The 19,488-nt window shown below is 42.1% G+C and overlaps 1 pseudogene; it reads left to right on the forward strand.

Annotated features, from left to right (window-relative positions):
* Positions 1–5,410: 5,410 nt before the first annotated feature.
* On the forward strand, positions 5,411–18,592 carry LOC121844275 (annotated as a pseudogene).
* The last annotated feature ends 896 nt before the right edge of the window (positions 18,593–19,488 follow it).

Here is a 19,488-nt window from a genome sequence, read left to right on the forward strand (position 1 = left end):
AATGTTCGGTAACACTTTGATGCGTACACATATAATGCCTTATAAGTGTATACAGCTATAGTGCCTTATAATACTCACTATACAAGATAATTGCTTGTATAGCATCCTTGAGACATTGTAAAACATATAATGCATTACAGCCGTACTAATCAGAAAATGGTCTGTCACAGGTGGCATAATTCTTAAAAAGCACTATGCCATGACGACATTATAAAGTGTCTTATAGCATCGTTTCATAATTAATTATGAAGCTCTATGAAACACTTCATGTGTTTTCTTTACTTTAAATAAAGGGATTCAGTTAATTATAAAACACTATAATAGGTATTCATGGGTTTCTTGGTTGCATCGTTGACATTGTTATGAACTTTCTACAGAGGCTGCAGCCATATTTGTGTCCAACTGATGACTGATGCCCAGTCATTCTGAACGGTTGCTAATGACTGTTTCATCTAAATGACACAGTGCTAAAGTAGGAAAATCATTTGTAGAAAACAACTTTGCCATCATTAGCCACTGTAATGCACTTTTGGTGAAATCAAAAGTTCATTTGGAAAAACGTCTCATTTGGAAAAACTCCTGGCAGACTATAGTGTAGTAAAGTAATGCTTCACTGAATCAGTTTGAAATGTTGCATACACACTGCTGCCATCTGGTTACCAAAATCTAAATGGTGTCTAAACTCCTATCTGATTATATGGCCTTTCTCTGCGTTTTTTGTTTGTATTATCTCCTGTGGCGGACTGCAATAGCATCGAATAGTCCCCGCGATTTGCAACTGTTCAGGGAAGTCAGGAACCAATACACGCAGTCAGTCAGGAAAGCAAAGGCCAGCTTCTTCAGGCAGAAATTTGCATCCTGTAGCTCTAACTCCAAAAAGTTCTGGGACACTGTAAAGTCCATGGAGAACAAGAGCACCTCGTCCCAGCTCTGTCACCACTGGACACTGTAAAGTCCATGGAGAACAAGAGCACCTCCTCCCAGCTGCCCACTGCACTGAGGCTAGGTAACACGGTCACCACCGATAAATCCATGATTATCGAAAACTTCAACAAGCATTTCTCAACGGCTGGCCATGCCTTCCTCCTGGCTAGGTCTACTCCAACCTCGGCCAGGCAGAAACAGCTCCGGCTGGAACCAAAGCCTCTCAAAGCCCCCCCTAAGCTACCCACTACTTACCTAATTTAGCACCGCCCCCAAAAAGCCTCTCCAGGTTCTCCTTTACCCAAATCCAGATAGCAGATGTTCTGAAAGAGCTGCAAAACCTGGACCTAAGAAACAAATCAGCTGGGCTTGACAATCTGGACCCTTTATTTCTGAAACTATCTGCCGCCATTGTCACAACCCCTATTAACAGCCTGTTCAACCTCTCTTTCATATCGTCTGAGATCCCCAAGGATTGGAAAGCTGCCGCAGTCATCCCCCTCTTCAAAGGGGGAGACACCCTGGACCCAAACTGTTACAGACCTATATCCATCCTGCCCTGCCTATCTAAGGTCTTCGAAAGCCAAGTCAACAAACAGGTTACTGACCATCTCGAATCCCACCGTACCTTCTCCGCTGTGCAATCTGGTTTCTGAGCCGGTCACGGGTGCACCTCAGCCACGCTCAAGGAACTAAACAATATCATAACCGCCATCGATAAAAGACAGTACTGTGCAGCCATCTTCATCGACCTGGCCAAGGCTTTCGACTCTCTCAATCACCATATTCTTATCGGCAGACTCAGTAGCCTCGGTTTTTCTAATGACTGCCTTGCTACTTTGGTTAAGGATCACCTCCACCTTACCCGACACCCTAGACCCACTACAATTTGCATTCCGCCCGAACAGATCCACAGATGACCCAATCACCATCGCACTGTACACTGCCCTATCACATCTGGACAAGAGGAATACCTATGTAAGAATGCTGTTCATCGACTAAAGCTCAGCCTTCAACCCCATAGTGCCCTCCAAGCTCATGACTAAGCTCGGGGCCCTGGGTCTGAGCCCTGTCCTGTGCAACTGGATCCTGTACCTCCTTCCCGGGCCGGAACAAGAACAACGAGAGCCCACATGGAGGAGGTGAGGGCCCTAGTGGAGTGGTGCCAGGAAAATAACCTCTCCCTCAACGTCAACAAAAAAGCAAACAGCAGAGAGAGCAAATCCCCATCCACATTGACGGGGGCGCAGTGGAGAGGGTGAAAAGCTACAAGTTCCTTGGCATGTATATCACTGACAACCTGAAATGATCCATCCACACAGACAGTGTGCTGCCTCCTCAACCTCATGAAGCTGAATAAATTTGGCTTAGCCCCTAAAACCGTCACAAACCTCTACAAATGCACCATACAAACTTCTACAAATGCACCATTGAGAGCATCCTGTCGGGCTGTATCACCATCTGGTACGGCAATTGCACCATCCGCAATTGCAGGGCTCTCCAGAGGGTTGTGCGATCAGCCCAACGTATCAACAGGTGCACACTGCCTGCCCTCCAGGACATCGACAGCACCCAGTGTCAAGGACCTCATCCACCCGAGCCATGGCCTGTTCACCCCACTACCATCTATAGGGCGGAAACAGTACAGGTGCATCAAAGTTGGGACCGAGAGACTGAGAAACATCTTCTATCTCCAGGCCATCAGACTGTTAAATAGTCAACACTAGCCAGCCTCCGCCCAGTACCCTGCGCTGAACTTACTCACTATTACTAGCCGACTACCACTCTGTACTCTACCCTGCACCTTAACGACTGCTTCCCTATGTAGATAGTCATTGAACACTAGTCACTTTAATAATGTTTACATACAGTTTTACCCACTTCATATGTATACACTGTATTCTAACCAAGGCTCATCCTACATAAATACTGATGTACACACCTTTTCTGTTCGTATACTGTCCATACTGTCTATACACACCATCATATACATATAATGTATACACTGTATTCTAACCAAGGCTCATCCTACATAAATACTGATGTACACACCTTTTCTGTTCGTATACTGTCTATACACACCATCATATACATATAATGTATACACTGTATTCTAACCAAGGCTCATCCTACATAAATACTGATGTACACACCTTTTCTGTTGTTACTGTCCATACTGTCTATACACACCATCATATACATATAATGTATACACTGTATTCTAACCAAGGCTCATCCTACATAATTACTGCTGTACACACCTTTTCTGTTCGTATACTGTCCATACTGTCTATACACACCATCATATACATATAATGTATACACTGTATTCTAACCAAGGCTCATCCTACATAAATACTGCTGTACACACCTTTTCTGTTCGTATACTGTCCATACTGTCTATACACACCATCATATACATATAATGTATACACTGTATTCTAACCAAGGCTCATCCTACATAAATACTGATGTACACACCTTTTCTGTTCGTATACTGTCCATACTGTCTATACACACCATCATATACATATAATGTATACACTGAGTGTACAACACATTAAGAACACCTTCATAATATTGAGTTGAAATATTGTCCCTCAGAACAGCCTCAATTCATTGGGGCATGGAATCTACAAGGTGTCGAAAGCGTTCCACAGGGATGCTGGCCCAAGTTGACTCCAAGGCTTCCCACAGCTGCATTGTTAGGTGTTGTTAGGCCCAAGACGAAGTCTATGTGACAACTGGAGATCAACTTTTAATATTGAAACAACGTTGAATGTCAGGGAGACAGACAAGGTTTATACAAATCTTCACTGCTGAAAACTAAATGTTAGTCTAAAAGAAATGTGAGATAATGTCTAGATGTTTTTTATAGTGGAGATCAAGTTGATAAATTGCTTGGCTGGGCTGATGAGACAGTGGATTGCAGATGGAACAGAGTAAATAGGTGTCATAGATTTAGTCGGTGGGAACTTGTGGAATAGACAAAAGTGGTAATGAGGTTTTAACCAATCAGCATCCAGGATTAGACCCATCCGTTGTATAATTCTTGATTCACACTGGAAACTGTTGCGTGTAAAACCCACCAGCATTGTAGTTCTTGACAAAAAACGGTGTGCCTGGCACCTACTACCATACCCAGTTCAAAGGCACTTAAATATTTTGTCTTGCCCATTCACCTTCTGAATGGCACACACACACAATCTATGTCTCAATTCTCTCAAGGCTTAAAAATCCTTCTTTAACCTGTCTTCTCCCCTTCATCTATACTGATTGAAGTGGATTTAACAAGTGACATCAATAAGGGATCATAGCTTTCACCTGGATTCACCTGGTCAGCAGTTGTTCTTAATGTTTTGTCCACTCTGTATATATTTATATTCCCGACTGACTCGTTCTGATATTTCTTCATTTCTTTCTTTACATTTTTGGGGAATTTGTGTGTATTGTTAGGTATAACTGCATGGTTGGAGCTAGAAACATAATATTTTTGCTGCGCTTCCAATAACATCTACAAAATACGTGTACGTGACAAAGCATTTACGAATTGTTGTTATAGTCTGAGTTAAGTTGAATCCATCTCTACCACTAATGGTAGGATAAATTATGCTAATGATGCAGGTGAATTATGCAATAGTCACTTTTTGTGTTGACGTTACACCTCAATCATTTGCATGTATCTGCAATGTAAACAGGTTACGCTACATTTGAGTTTGTTTTCCTGATGTCTCAGACACCAGGCTGGGATTGGGTGTCCAGCATTTGAACACCAGACACTGGCAGAGAAGATAGGCTATCCCTGCAAAGAAAATCCACTTCAAAAATGACACGTATCATGATGGACGACTTGTCATTCACAATAGTCAACGGACCGCTCACCTTTCTCAACATCTTTGCAAACATATTTTTCATCTTCTGCATGCTCTGTCCACCGCGTGGCAGAGAGGGACTCAAACAGCCCATGAAGTTACTGCTGGGATCTATGGTATTCTGTACCACTGTCTACCTGGTCTCTCTCATTGCAGCACAATGCTTGTGGATGGTCTCTGCCAGTTCTGAGATTTACTCTGCTTCTTATCTAATAATGATGTACATGGCAGCAACCAGCATGTCAACATCTGTATGGCTGAATTTCTTCTACTACACCCAGATCGTCCCTGCCCAGCGAGCTCTCTTCACCTGGGTGAAGAGGAACATCAAAAGCATCATCTACTGGGGCCTATTTGGAGACAGGATGTTCTTTATGTTTCAATTTGCTGTGAGGGCTACAGGAGTATTTTATTCCTCAGGAGAGGGGCCTTCTAATACCACAGGTTTCACATCAACGAATGGCACTGCTAATGTCTCTCCCAAAAAGGTGCCGATTAATAACACAACCACATTAGCCAACGCCACTGGTGCTGCCTCTCTAACAGTCCTGCTTCACACACTGATAGCAAGTCAGTGTTTGAAAATTATCTATGTGCTTTTTTGTCTCTGTGTGATGGTGGGGTCAAGCTGTGCCACAGTGTGCTACCTGCACAGACACATGAAGAGCATGAAAGAGATCGGCAGCCCCTTCTCCTCTCCCCGACTGCACAGTCAGATGAGGGTCACCATCGCCGGTATCCTGCAGGGAATTCTCTTTCTCTTTACCGCACTGTGGATTTTCATTCATTACTCAAGCAAGGTTTTTTCCTCTACATCCTTTGACGATAATATCTTGTACACAGTAATCTCTCTCTACAAGTTCGGCACCACTTTAAACCTGGGCATCAGTCAGGCTGTTTTCAGACAGAGGGCAGCTGATATTTGTCTCAAAGCCAAACAGGCACTGAAGCTGTGACCTGAGATGATGCTACAATAAGTAAACATAAGTGCTTTAGTAATACGAAATTAATGTTTGTCATTTTATTAACATTTGACATTTCATGCTAAACTCAATTGTGAGATAAAGGACCCGTTTAACCATCTCAGGTTCTCTGGCAGGAATGTTAATTTTTATAATGCTGTTTTAGAACTGGATATTGATTTAATGTGGCCTTGTGAAACCTGCCCATAATGTTTCATCTAATTTGTTGGTATTCAAAGTAAAGGTCGCAACGCCTAGTGGAGTCAAGGTTGCAAGGGAAATACAGTGGGGTCCCCACCTACAAATAAAATAAAAAACAAGAATATAGATTATTGTATGGGACAATATGAAAATCATTTGAAAAATAAAATCTTGTATAACCAATCTCAAAATAGCCTACTCAAAGTACTGGAAGATGTTTTTTTTTTACACTTAACTTTTGAAATCGGTAACTAGCCTAATGAGAATGTTTAGTTAGCATGCCATAGCTGAATGCAGAGTTTCAACACACTCATTTCCCACAATGACTTTAATCTGAAAATGACTTCCATTCCATTTACTCTTTTTGTTGTAGTTCTCAGGACATTTAAGCAAACAATCCCAATTCTAGTACAGTAGCAGCACAGCTTCTAAACCAGAGGCCCAACATCGCCAGACCTGACAGGAATGTGTATCAGTTTGTTTAGTTGATTAAATTGACAGTGTATTTTGTGTTATTTACATTGTTGTTTTTGGGGGGGGGTTAATCGTAAAAGTTCTAATATTTATTGGTTCTCTTAATTTTTTATGAGAAATTAAATGGAATGAATTTATTGGTTGATGTAAAATTGAACGTTTACAGATTTTTGTGGGGTTCCTTCTTAACAGTTTGAATAACACTGATCTAATGTACGTATAACCAGAGGTAAACTGCCTTCTCCTGTTCAGTAAAATAATGATGCTTGTTTTGGGCTGATGGAGACCACCTGGTCAGTAAAATAATGCTTGTTTTGGGCTGATGGAGACCACCTGTTCAGTAAAATAATGATGCTTGTTTTGGGCTGATGGACACCACCTGGTCAGTAAAATAATGATGCTTGTTTTGGGCTGATGGACACCACCTGGTCAGTAAAATAATGATGCTTGTTTTGGGCTGATGGAGACCACCTGGTCAGTAAAAAAATAATGATGCTTGTTTTGGGCTGATGGAGACCACCTGGTCAGTAAAATAATGATGCTTGTTTTGGGCTGATGGAGACCACCTGGTCAGTAAAATAATGATGCTTGTTTTGGGCTGATGGAGACCACCTGGTCAGTAAAATAATGATGCTTGTTTTGGGCTGATGGAGACCACCTGGTCAGTAAAATAATGATGCTTGTTTTGGGCTGATGGAGACCACCTGGTCAGTAAAATAATGGTGCTTGTTTTGGGCTGATGGAGACCACCTGGTTCAGTAAAATAATGATGCTTGTTTTGGGCTGATGGAGACCACCTGGTCAGTAAAATAATGATGCTTGTTTTGGGCTGATGGAGACCACCTGGTCAGTAAAATAATGATGCTTGTTTTGGGCTGATGGAGACCACCTATTCAGTAAAATAATGATGCTTGTTTTGGGCTGATGGAGACCACCTGGTCAGTAAAATAATGATGCTTGTTTTGGGCTGATGGAGACCACCTGGTCAGTAAAATAATGATGCTTGTTTTGGGCTGATGGAGACCACCTTGTTTTGGCTCAGTAAAATAATGATGCTTGTTTTGGGCTGATGGAGACCACCTGGTCAGTAAAATAATGATGCTTGTTTTGGGCTGATGGAGACCACCTGGTCAGTAAAATAATGATGCTTGTTTTGGGCTGATGGAGACCACCTGGTCAGTAAAATAATGATGCTTGTTTTGGACCACCTGGTCAGTAAAATAATGATGCTTGTTTTGGGCTGATGGAGACCACCTGGTCAGTAAAATAATGATGCTTGTTTTGGGCTGATGGAGACCACCTGGTCAGTAAAATAATGATGCTTGTTTTGGGCTGATGGAGACCACCTGGTCAGTAAAATAATGATGCTTGTTTTTTTGACCACCTGGTCAGTAAAATAATGATGCTTGTTTTGGCTGATGGAGACCACCTGGTCAGTAAAATAATGATGCTTGTTTTGGGCTGGAGATGGAGACCTGATGGAGACCACCTGGTCAGTAAAATAATGATGCTTGTTTTGGGCTGATGGAGACCACCTGGTCAGTAAAATAATGATGCTTGTTTTGGGCTGATGGAGACCACCTGGTCAGTAAAATAATGATGCTTGTTTTGGGCTGATGACCACCTGGTAAAATAATGATGCTTGTTTTGGGCTGATGGAGACCACCTGGTCAGTAAAATAATGATGCTTGTTTTGGGCTGATGGAGACCACCTGGTCAGTAAAATAATGATGCTTGTTTTGGGCTGATGGAGACCACCTGGTCAGTAAAATAATGATGCTTGTTTTGGGCTGATGGAGACCACCTGGTCAGTAAAATAATGATGCTTGTTTTGGGCTGATGGAGACCACCTGGTCAGTAAAATAATGATGCTTGCTTTTTGGGCTGATGGAGACCACCTGGTCAGTAAAATAATGATGCTTGTTTTGGGCTGATGGAGACCACCTGGTCAGTAAAATAATGATGCTTGTTTTGGGCTGATGGAGACCACCTGGTCAGTAAAATAATGATGCTTGTTTTGGGCTGATGGAGACCACCTGGTCAGTAAAAAATAATGATGCTTGTTTTGGGCTGATGGAGACCACCTGGTCAGTAAAATAATGATGCTTGTTTTGGGCTGATGGAGCTTGTCAGTAAAATAATGATGCTTGTTTTGGGCTGATGGAGACCACCTGGTCAGTAAAATAATGATGCTTGTTTTGGGCTGATGGAGACCACCTGGTCAGTAAAATAATGATGCTTGTTTTGGGCTGATGGAGACCACCTGTTCAGTAAAATAATGATGCTTGTTTTGGGCTGATGGAGACCACCTGGTCAGTAAAATAATGATGCTTGTTTTGGGCTGATGGAGACCACCTGGTCAGTAAAATAATGATGCTTGTTTTATCTTCTCACTTATGTGTTACACGTCACAAACAGATACATTTGATTATGACTCTCATATGGGACAGTCACTTTAAATGTTAATTTCTACATCCACAGTCCTGAACCGAACGCTGTTCTTTGATCAAATGACTGTCATTTTTAACAGTCTTCAGTGGCGGCAAGAAAGACCAATAAAATGACAACAAAAAAAGATTTGCTGAGAAGCAAACAATTTATTTTGTTTCAACATAATAATCACTGCATGTCACACTCTTCAGCAATGAAATGAAACACAGAAACAACGTTTGGTCCAACTTTAAGTTCAACAAGAGGAACAAAATACAATGAGCATATTCTGTAAGGCAGTGATTCTGTAAGGGGAAACTGTCATGCCATTTCTGACTAGATGATTGAAGATGAGTCCATTATGAAAGGACAAAACATATCACTTGAGGCAAAGCCATGTAAATAGATATCTACGGTGGCCCTAAAGGACAAAGTGAATTATAAAACCTACTTTTCCATTGGGGACACCGTAGATATTCATAACAAGGTAGCTTCAGAAATGTGCAAAGTCATTTCCCTCATTAGAAAACATCACCTATGAAAAATCTTTATTATTTTCTTGATTGCTGTTTGGTTGAGATAAAAATGTCAGACCCCAGACATCACCGACAATGACGAAAAAGCCTATAGGGAGGAGGTCAGAGAACTGTGTCTCCATAGCCAACGTCTCCTCTTGGGACAATGGGTACACGTGACTCTTGGGAAGCGCAGCGTTTACCTGGAGATCTATCGCACAATCCCCTCCCGGTCGATGAGGTGGTAATTTAGTCGCTTTCTTTTTACTGAAAGCGATTGCCAAATCGGCATACTCGGGGGGAATAATGCACACCGTGGAACCCTGGTCTGGACTCTCCACGGACGTGGCACCGATGGAAACTCCCAGACACCTTCCAGAACACTCCTCTGACCACCCCTGGAGAACCCCCTGTGTCCACGAAATCTTAGGATTGTGCCGGGCCAGCCAGGGAATCCCTAGCCCCACTGGAAACGCAGGCGAATCAATAATATAGAGACTGATATGCTCCCTATGATTCCCCTGCGTTACCATGTCCAGTGGAACCGTGGCCTCCCTGACCACCCCTGACCCTAATGGCCGGCTATCTAGGGAGTGCACGGGAAAGGGAGAATCTATCGGCACAAGCGGAAACCCTAATTTAAGGGCGAGTCCGCGATCCATAAAGTTCCCAGCTGCACCTGAATCGACTAGCGCCCTGTGCTGGGAAGAGGGGAAAAATGTAAGGAAAAAAATCAAGACAAACATGGTGAGTTTGGTGCTGAGTTTAGTGCATTTACTATTCCTTAAAATACATATAATACAATTATTCCTTATATGCAGTGCCTTATAATAACATAAATGCTCATAAGTAGTTACATAATTCTTATAATACATTTCTCTAATGCATTATAATCCCGGAGAACATAATGCTTTATAACCTTCCTGATCAGAAAATGATCTGTCACAGGCCTCAAATATAATATTTGACATTTTAGTATTGTGCACATTCTAGGCAGAGATGGTAGAGGGACTCAAAACTCATAAATACATATTCTGTCTATGAAGAGTAAGATGAAGGCAAAGATCTTCAACTGGTAGGCATACACCACCTGAATATTGATATTCTTTAGGCTTTTCTTCCAGCCCTATTTTAAAAAGAGATAGTTCACCTAAATTACAAAAACAACGTGTTTGTCCTTACCCTGAAAGCAGTCTGTGGGCAAGGAGACCGCAATCTATTATTTGGTTTCCCACTCCCATCTACCATTAATATTAAACTCCCTTTTTCAGGACCCTGTCTTTCAAAGATATTACCGAAAAATCCAAATAACTTCACAGATCTTCATTGTAAAGCGTTTAAACACTGTTTCCCATGGTTGTTCAATGAACCTTAAACAATTAATGAACATGCACCTGTGGAATGGTCGTTAAGACACTAACAGCTGACAGACGGTAGGCAATTAAGGTCACAGTTATGAAAAGGTAGGACACTAAAGAGGCCTTTCTACAGGCTCTGAAAAACACCAAAAGAAAGATGCCCAGTGTCCCTGCTCATCTGCGTTAACGTGCCTTAGGCATGCTGCAAGGAGGCATGAGGACTGAAGATATGGCCAGGGCAATAAATTGCATTGTCCGTACTGTGAGATGCCTAGGACAGCGCTACAGGGAGACAGGACGGACAGCTGATCGTCCTCGCAGTGGCAGACCACATGTAACAACACCTGCACAGGATCGGTACATCCGAACATCACACCTGCGGGACAGGTACAGGGTGGCAACAACAACTGCCTGAGTTACACCAGGAACGCACAATCCCTCCATCAGTGCTCAGACTGTTGGCAATAGGCTGAGCGAGGTTGGACTGAGGGCTTGTAGGCCTGTTGTAAAGCAGGTCCTCACCAGACGTCACCGGCAACAACGTCGCTGGACCAGACAGGACTGGCAAAAAGTGCTCTTCATTGACGAGTCGCGGTTTTGTCTCCCCAGGGATGATGGTCGGATTCGCGTTTATCGTCGAAGGAATGAGCGTTACACCGAGGCCTGTACTCTGGAGCAGGATCGATTTGGAGGTGGAAGGTCCTTCATGGTCTGGGGCGGTGTGTCACAGCATCATCAGACTGAGCTTGTTGTCATTGCAGGCAATCTCAGCGCTGTGCGTTACAGGGATGACATCCTCCTCCCTCATGTGGTACCCTTCCTGCAGGCTCATCCTGACATGACCCTCCAGCATGACAATGCCACCAGCCATACTGCTCGTTCTGTGCGTAATTTCCAGTAAGACAGGACTGTCAGTGTTCTGCCATGGCCAGCAAAGAGCCCGGATCTCAATCCCATTGAGCACGTCTGGGACCTGTGGCCACACCAGATACTGACTGTTACTTTTGATTTTGACCCCCCCCCCCTTTGTCCAAGGACACATTATTCAATTTCTGTGGAACTTGTTCTCATGTCTGTGGAACTTGTTCAGTTTATGTCTCAGTTGTTGAATATTGTTATGGTCATGCAAATACTGACATAACTTCCATAAGCATTTTACCTGGGGTATATTCATTACGGAAACAGTTTATCACTTAAGAGCCAAATGGAAGCAAACTGAGCAAAACCCAAAGTTTCTATTGGTTATATTCAGGTAGGTCCCACTCTATTTCATTACGTTTGCTTCTGTTTAAGAAACCTTTGCTTCTGTTTAAGAAACCTACTACAGAATGAATACACTGCTGGATTGACCTGGCCCAACCCTGCTTAGCTTCAGAGGCACACCAGCAATTTGAAGCTGGTTGGTATTTCCATCTGTTTTTGATATGCAAACAGGTTATGGAACATTTGAACCCATTTTCATACTGGCATACAGACTATTTCCGTTTTAGAAGATAGATGCCTCCGTAAAAGCAATCGACCTGAGATTTCCAGGGTCTTTCAGAAATGTTGATGTAGTCCCTCTGCCACCAACCACAGCATATTACCTAATTTTACACATGCAGGAATGTTATGCAATGTTCGGTAACACTTTGATGCGTACACATATAATGCCTTATAAGTGTATACAGCTATAGTGCCTTATAATACTCACTATACAAGATAATTGCTTGTATAGCATCCTTGAGACATTGTAAAACATATAATGCATTACAGCCCTACTAATCAGAAAATGGTCTGTCACAGGTGGCTTAAAAAGCACTATGCCATGACGACATTATAAAGTGTCTTATAGCATCGTTTCATAATTAATTATGAAGCTCTATGAAACACTTCATGTGTTTTCTTTACTTTAAATGAAGGGATTCAGTTAATTATAAAACACTATAATAGGTATTCATGGTTTGCTTGGTTGCATCGTTGACATTGTTATGAACTTTCTACAGAGGCTGCAGCCATATTTGTGTCCAACTGATGACTGATGCCCAGTCATTCTGAACGGTTGCTAATGACTGTTTCATCTTAATGACACAGTGCTAAAGTAGGAAAATCATTTGTAGAAAACAACTTTGCCATCATTAGCCACTGTAATGCACTTTTGGTGAAATCAAAAGTTCATTTGGAAAAACGTCTCATTTGGAAAAACTCCTGGCAGACTATAGTGTAGTAAAGTAATGCTTCACTGAATCAGTTTGAAATGTTGCATACACACTGCTGCCATCTGGTTAACAAAATCTAAATTGTGTCTAAATTCCTATCTGATTTTTTGTTTGTATTATCTCCTGTGGCGGACTGCAATAGCATCGAATAGTCCCCGCGATTTGCAACTGTTCAGGGAAGTCAGGAACCAATACACGCAGTCAGTCAGGAAAGCTAAGGCCAGCTTTTTCAGGCAGAAATTTGTATCCTGTAGCTCTAACTCCAAAAAGTTCTGGGACACTGTAAAGTCCATGGAGAACAAGAGCACCTCCTCCCAGCTGCCCACTGCACTGAGGCTAGGTAACACGGTCACCACCGATAAATCCATGATTATCGAAAACTTCAACAAGCATTTCTCAACGGCTGGCCATGCCTTCCTCCTGGCTACTCCAACCTCGGCCAACAGCTCCGACCCCCCAAGCTATTCGCCCAAGCCTCTCCAGGTTCTCCTTTACCCAAATCCAGATAGCAGATGTTCTGAAAGAGCTGCAAAACCTGGACCCGTAGAAATCAGCTGGGCTTGACAATCTGGACCCTTTATTTCTGAAACTATCTGCCGCCATTGTCACAACCCCTATTACCAGCCTGTTCAACCTCTCTTTCATATCGTCTGAGATCCCCAAGGATTGGAAAGCTGCCGCAGTCATCCCCCTCTTCAAAGGGGGAGACACCCTGGACCCAAACTGTTACAGACCTATATCCATCCTGCCCTGCCTATCTAAGGTCTTCGAAAGCCAAGTCAACAAACAGGTTACTGACCATCTCGAATCCCACCGTACCTTCTCAGCTGTGCAATCTGGTTTCCGAGCTGGTCACGGGTGCACCTCAGTCACGCTCAAGGAACTAAACAATATCATAACCGCCATCGATAAAAGACAGTACTGTGCAGCCATCTTCATCGACCTGGCCAAGGCTTTCGACTCTCTCAATCACCATATTCTTATCGGCAGACTCAGTAGCCTCGGTTTTTCTAATGACTGCCTTGCTACGTTGGTTAAGGATCACCTCCACCTTACCCGACACCCTAGACCCACTACAATTTGCATTCCGCCCGAACAGATCCACAGATGACCCAATCACCATCGCACTGTACACTGCCCTATCACATCTGGACAAGAGGAATACCTATGTAAGAATGCTGTTCATCGACTAAAGCTCAGCCTTCAACCCCATAGTGCCCTCCAAGCTCATGACTAAGCTCGGGGCCCTGGGTCTGAGCCCTGTCCTGTGCAACTGGATCCTGTACCTCCTTCCCGGGCCGGAACAAGAACAACGAGAGCCCACATGGAGGAGGTGAGGGCCCTAGTGGAGTGGTGCCAGGAAAATAACCTCTCCCTCAACGTCAACAAAAAAGCAAACAGCAGAGAGAGCAAATCCCCATCCACATTGACGGGGGCGCAGTGGAGAGGGTGAAAAGCTACAAGTTCCTTGGCATGTATATCACTGACAACCTGAAATTATCCATCCACACAGTGTGCTGCCTCCTCAACCTCATGAAGCTGAATACATTTGGCTTAGCCCCTAAAACCGTCACAAACCTCTACAAATGCACCATACAAACTTCTACAAATGCACCATTGAGAGCATCCTGTCGGGCTGTATCACCATCTGGTACGGCAATTGCACCATCCGCAATTGCAGGGCTCTCCAGAGGGTTGTGCGATCAGCCCAACGTATCAACAGGTGCACACTGCCTGCCCTCCAGGACATCGACAGCACCCAGTGTCAAGGACCTCATCCACCGAGCCATGGTCTGTTCACCCCACTACCATCTATAGGGCGGAAACAGTACAGGTGCATCAAAGTTGGGACCGAGAGACTGAGAAACATCTTCTATCTCCAGGCCATCAGACTGTTAAATAGTCAACACTAGCCAGCCTCCGCCCAGTACCCTGCGCTGAACTTACTCACTATTACTAGCCGACTACCACTCTGTACTCTACCCTGCACCTTAACGACTGCTTCCCTATGTAGATAGTCATTGAACACTAGTCACTTTAATAATGTTTACATACAGTTTTACCCACTTCATATGTATACACTGTATTCTAACCAAGGCTCATCCTACATAAATACTGATGTACACACCTTTTCTGTTCGTATACTGTCCATACTGTCTATACACACCATCAAAGACATATAATGTATACACTGTATTCTAACCAAGGCTCATCCTACATAAATACTGATGTACACACCTTTTCTGTTTGTATACTGTCCATACTGTCTATACACACCATCATATACATATAATGTATACACTGTATTCTAACCAAGGCTCATCCTACATAAATACTGATGTACACACCTTTTCTGTTCGTATACTGTCCATACTGTCTATACACACCATCATATACATATAATGTATACACTGTATTCTAACCAAGGCTCATCCTACATAAATACTGATGTACACACCTTTTCTGTTCGTATACTGTCTATACACACCATCATATACATATAATGTATACACTGTATTCTAACCAAGGCTCATCCTACATAAATACTGCTGTACACACCTTTTCTGTTCGTATACTGTCCATACTGTCTATACACACCATCATATACATATAATGTATACACTGTATTCTAACCAAGGCTCATCCTACATAAATACTGCTGTACACACCTTTTCTGTTCGTATACTGTCCATACTGTCTATACACACCATCATATACATATAATGTATACACTGTATTCTAACCAAGGCTCATCCTACATAAATACTGATGTACACACCTTTTCTGTTCGTATACTGTCTATACACACCATCATATACATATAATGTATACACTGTATTCTAACCAAGGCTCATCCTACATAAATACTGCTGTACACACCTTTTCTGTTCGTATACTGTCCATACTGTCTATACACACCATCATATACATATAATGTATACACTGTATTCTAACCAAGGCTCATCCTACATAATTACTGCTGTACACACCTTTTCTGTTCGTATACTGTCCATACTGTCTATACACACCATCATATACATATAATGTATACACTGTATTCTAACCAAGGCTCATCCTACATAAATACTGTACACACCTTTTCCGTATACTGTCCATACTGTCTATACACACCATCATATACATATAATGTATACACTGTATTCTAACCAAGGCTCATCCTACATAAATACTGCTGTACACACCTTTTCTGTTCGTATACTGTCCATACTGTCTATACACACCATCATATACATATAATGTATACACTGTATTCTAACCAAGGCTCATCCTACATAAATACTGATGTACACACCTTTTCTGTTCGTATACTGTCCATACTGTCTATACACACCATCATATACATATAATGTATACACTGAGTGTACAACACATTAAGAACACCTTCATAATATTGAGTTGAAATATTGTCCCTCAGAACAGCCTCAATTCATTGGGGCATGGAATCTACAAGGTGTCGAAAGCGTTCCACAGGGATGCTGGCCCAAGTTGACTCCAAGGCTTCCCACAGCTGCATTGTTAGGTGTTGTTAGGCCCAAGACGAAGTCTATGTGACAACTGGAGATCAACTTTTAATATTGAAACAACGTTGCAAATGTCAGGGAGACAGACAAGGTTTATACAAATCTTCACTGCTGAAAACTAAATGTTAGTCTAAAAGAAATGTGAGATAATGTCTAGATGTTTTTTATAGTGGAGATCAAGTTGATAAATTGCTTGGCTGGGCTGATGAGACAGTGGATTGCACAGTCAGATGGAACAGAGTAAATAGGTGTCATAGATTTAGTCGGTGGTAACTTGTTGAATCAACAAAAGTGGTAATGAGGTTTTAACCAATCAGCATCCAGGATTAGACCCATCTGTTGTATAATTCTTGATACACACTGGAAACTGTTGTGTGAAAAACCCACCAGCGTTGCAGTTCTTGACAAAAAACGGTGTGCCTGGCACCTACTACCATACCCTGTTCAAAGGCACTTAAATATTTTGTCTTGCCCATTCACCTTCTGAATGGCACACACACACAATCTATGTCTCAATTCTCTCAAGGCTTAAAAATCCTTCTTTAACCTGTCTTCTCCCCTTCATCTATACTGATTGAAGTGGATTTAACAAGTGACATCAATAAGGGATCATATCTTTCACCTGGATTCACCTGGTCAGCAGTTGTTCTTAATGTTTTGTCCACTCTGTATATATTTATATTCCCGACTGACTCGTTCTGATATTTCTTCATTTCTTTCTTTACATTTTTGGGGAATTTGTGTGTATTGTTAGGTATAACTGCATGGTTGGAGCTAGAAACATAATATTTTTGCTGCGCTTCCAATAACATCTACAAAATACGTGTACGTGACAAAGCATTTACGAATTGTTGTTACAGTCTGAGTTAAGTTGAATCCATCTCTACCACTAATGGTAGGATAAATTATGCTAATGATCCAGGTGACTTATGCAATAGTCACTTTTTGTGTTGACGTTACACCTCAATCATTTGCATGTATCTGCAATGTAAACAGGTTACGCTACATTTGAGTTTGTTTTCCAGTGTCTCAGACACACTGGGTGTCTCCAGTATTTGAACACCAGACACTGAAAGAGAAGATAGGCTACCCCTGCAAACAAAAACCACTTCAAAAATTACACGTATCATGATGGACAACTTGTCATTCACAATAGTCAACGGACCGCTCACCTTTCTCAACATCTTTGCAAACATATTTTTCATCTTCTGCATGCTCTGTCCACCGCGTGGCAGAGAGGGACTCAAACAGCCCATGAAGTTACTGCTGGGATCTATGGTATTCTGTACCACTTCCTACCTGGTCTCTCTCATTGCAGCACAATGCTTGTGGATGGTCTCTGCCAGTTCTGAGATTTACTCTGCTTCTTATCTAATAATGATGTACATGGCATCAACCAGCATGTCAACATCTGTATGGCTGAATTTCTTCTACTACACCCAGATCGTCCCTGCCCAGCGAGCTCTCTTCACCCGGGTGAAGAGGAACATCAAAAGCATCATCTACTGGGGCCTATTTGGAGACAGGATGTTCTTTATGTTTCAATTTGCTGTGAGGGCTACAGGAGAATTTTATTCCTCAGGAAAGGGGCCTACTAATACCACAGGTTTCACATCAACGAATGGCACTGCTAATGTCTCTCCCAAAAGGTGCCGATTAATAACACAACCACATTAGCCAACGCCACTGGTGCTGCCTCTCTAACAGTCCTGCTTCACACTGATAGCAAGTGAGTGTTTGAAAATTATCTATGTGCTTTTTTGTCTCTGTGTGATGGTGGGGTCAAGCTGTGCCACAGTGTGCTACCTGCACAGACACATGAAGAGCATGAAAGAGATCGGCAGCCCCTTCTCCTCTCCCCCGACTGCACAGTCAGATGAGGGTCACCATCGCCGGTATCCTGCAGGGAATTCTCTTTCTCTTTACCGCACTGTGGATTTTCATTCATTACTCAAGCAAGGTTTTTTCCTCTACATCCTTTGACGATAATATCTTGTACACAGTAATCTCTCTCTACAAGTTCGGCACCACTTTAAACCTGGGCATCAGTCAGGCTGTTTTCAGACAGAGGGCAGCTGATATTTGTCTCAAAGCCAAACAGGCACTGAAGCTGTGACCTGAGATGATGCTACAATAAGTAAATATAAGTGCTTTAGTAATACGAAATTAATGTTTGTCATTTTATTAACATTTGACATTTCATGCTAAACTCAATTGTGAGATAAAGGACCCGTTTAACCATCTCAGGTTCTCTGGCAGGAATGTGAATTTTTGTAATGCCGCTTTAGAACTGGATATTGATTTAATGTGGCCTTGTGAAACCAGCCCATAATGTTTCATCTAATTTGTTGGTATTCAAAGTAAAGGTCGCAACGCCTAGTGGAGTCAAGGTTGCGGGGGAAATACAGTGGGGTCTCCACCTACAAATAAAATAAAAAAACAAGAATTTAGATTATTGTATGGGACAATATGAAAATCATTTGAAAAATAAAATCTTGCATAACCAATCCCAAAATAGCCTACTCAAAGTGCTGCAAGATGTTTTTTGTTACAGTTAACTTTTGAAATCGGTAGCTAGCCAAATGAGAATGTTTAGTTAGCATGTCATAGCTGAATGCAGAGTTTCAACACACTCATTTCCCACAATGACTTTAATCTGAAAATGACTTCCATTCCATTTACTCTTTTTGTTGTAGTTCTCAGGACATTTAAGCAAACAATCCCAATTCTAGTACAGTAGCAGCACAGCTTCTAAACCAGAGGCCCAACATCGCCAGACCTGACAGGAATGTTGCCAGTTTGTTTAGTTGTTTAAATTGACAGTGTATTTTGTGTTATTTACATTGTTGTTTTTTTTTGGGGGGGATTAATCGTAAAAGTTCTAATATTTATTGGTTCTCTTAATTTTTTATAAGAGAAATTAAATGGAAGAATTTAATATTGGTTGATGTAAAATTGAACATTTACAGATTTTTAAAGTGGGGTTCCTTCTTAACAAGTTTGAATAACACT

This window comes from Oncorhynchus tshawytscha, unplaced genomic scaffold (genome assembly GCF_018296145.1).
Source record: "Oncorhynchus tshawytscha isolate Ot180627B unplaced genomic scaffold, Otsh_v2.0 Un_contig_2698_pilon_pilon, whole genome shotgun sequence".
Taxonomy (NCBI): Eukaryota; Metazoa; Chordata; class Actinopteri; order Salmoniformes; family Salmonidae; genus Oncorhynchus; species Oncorhynchus tshawytscha.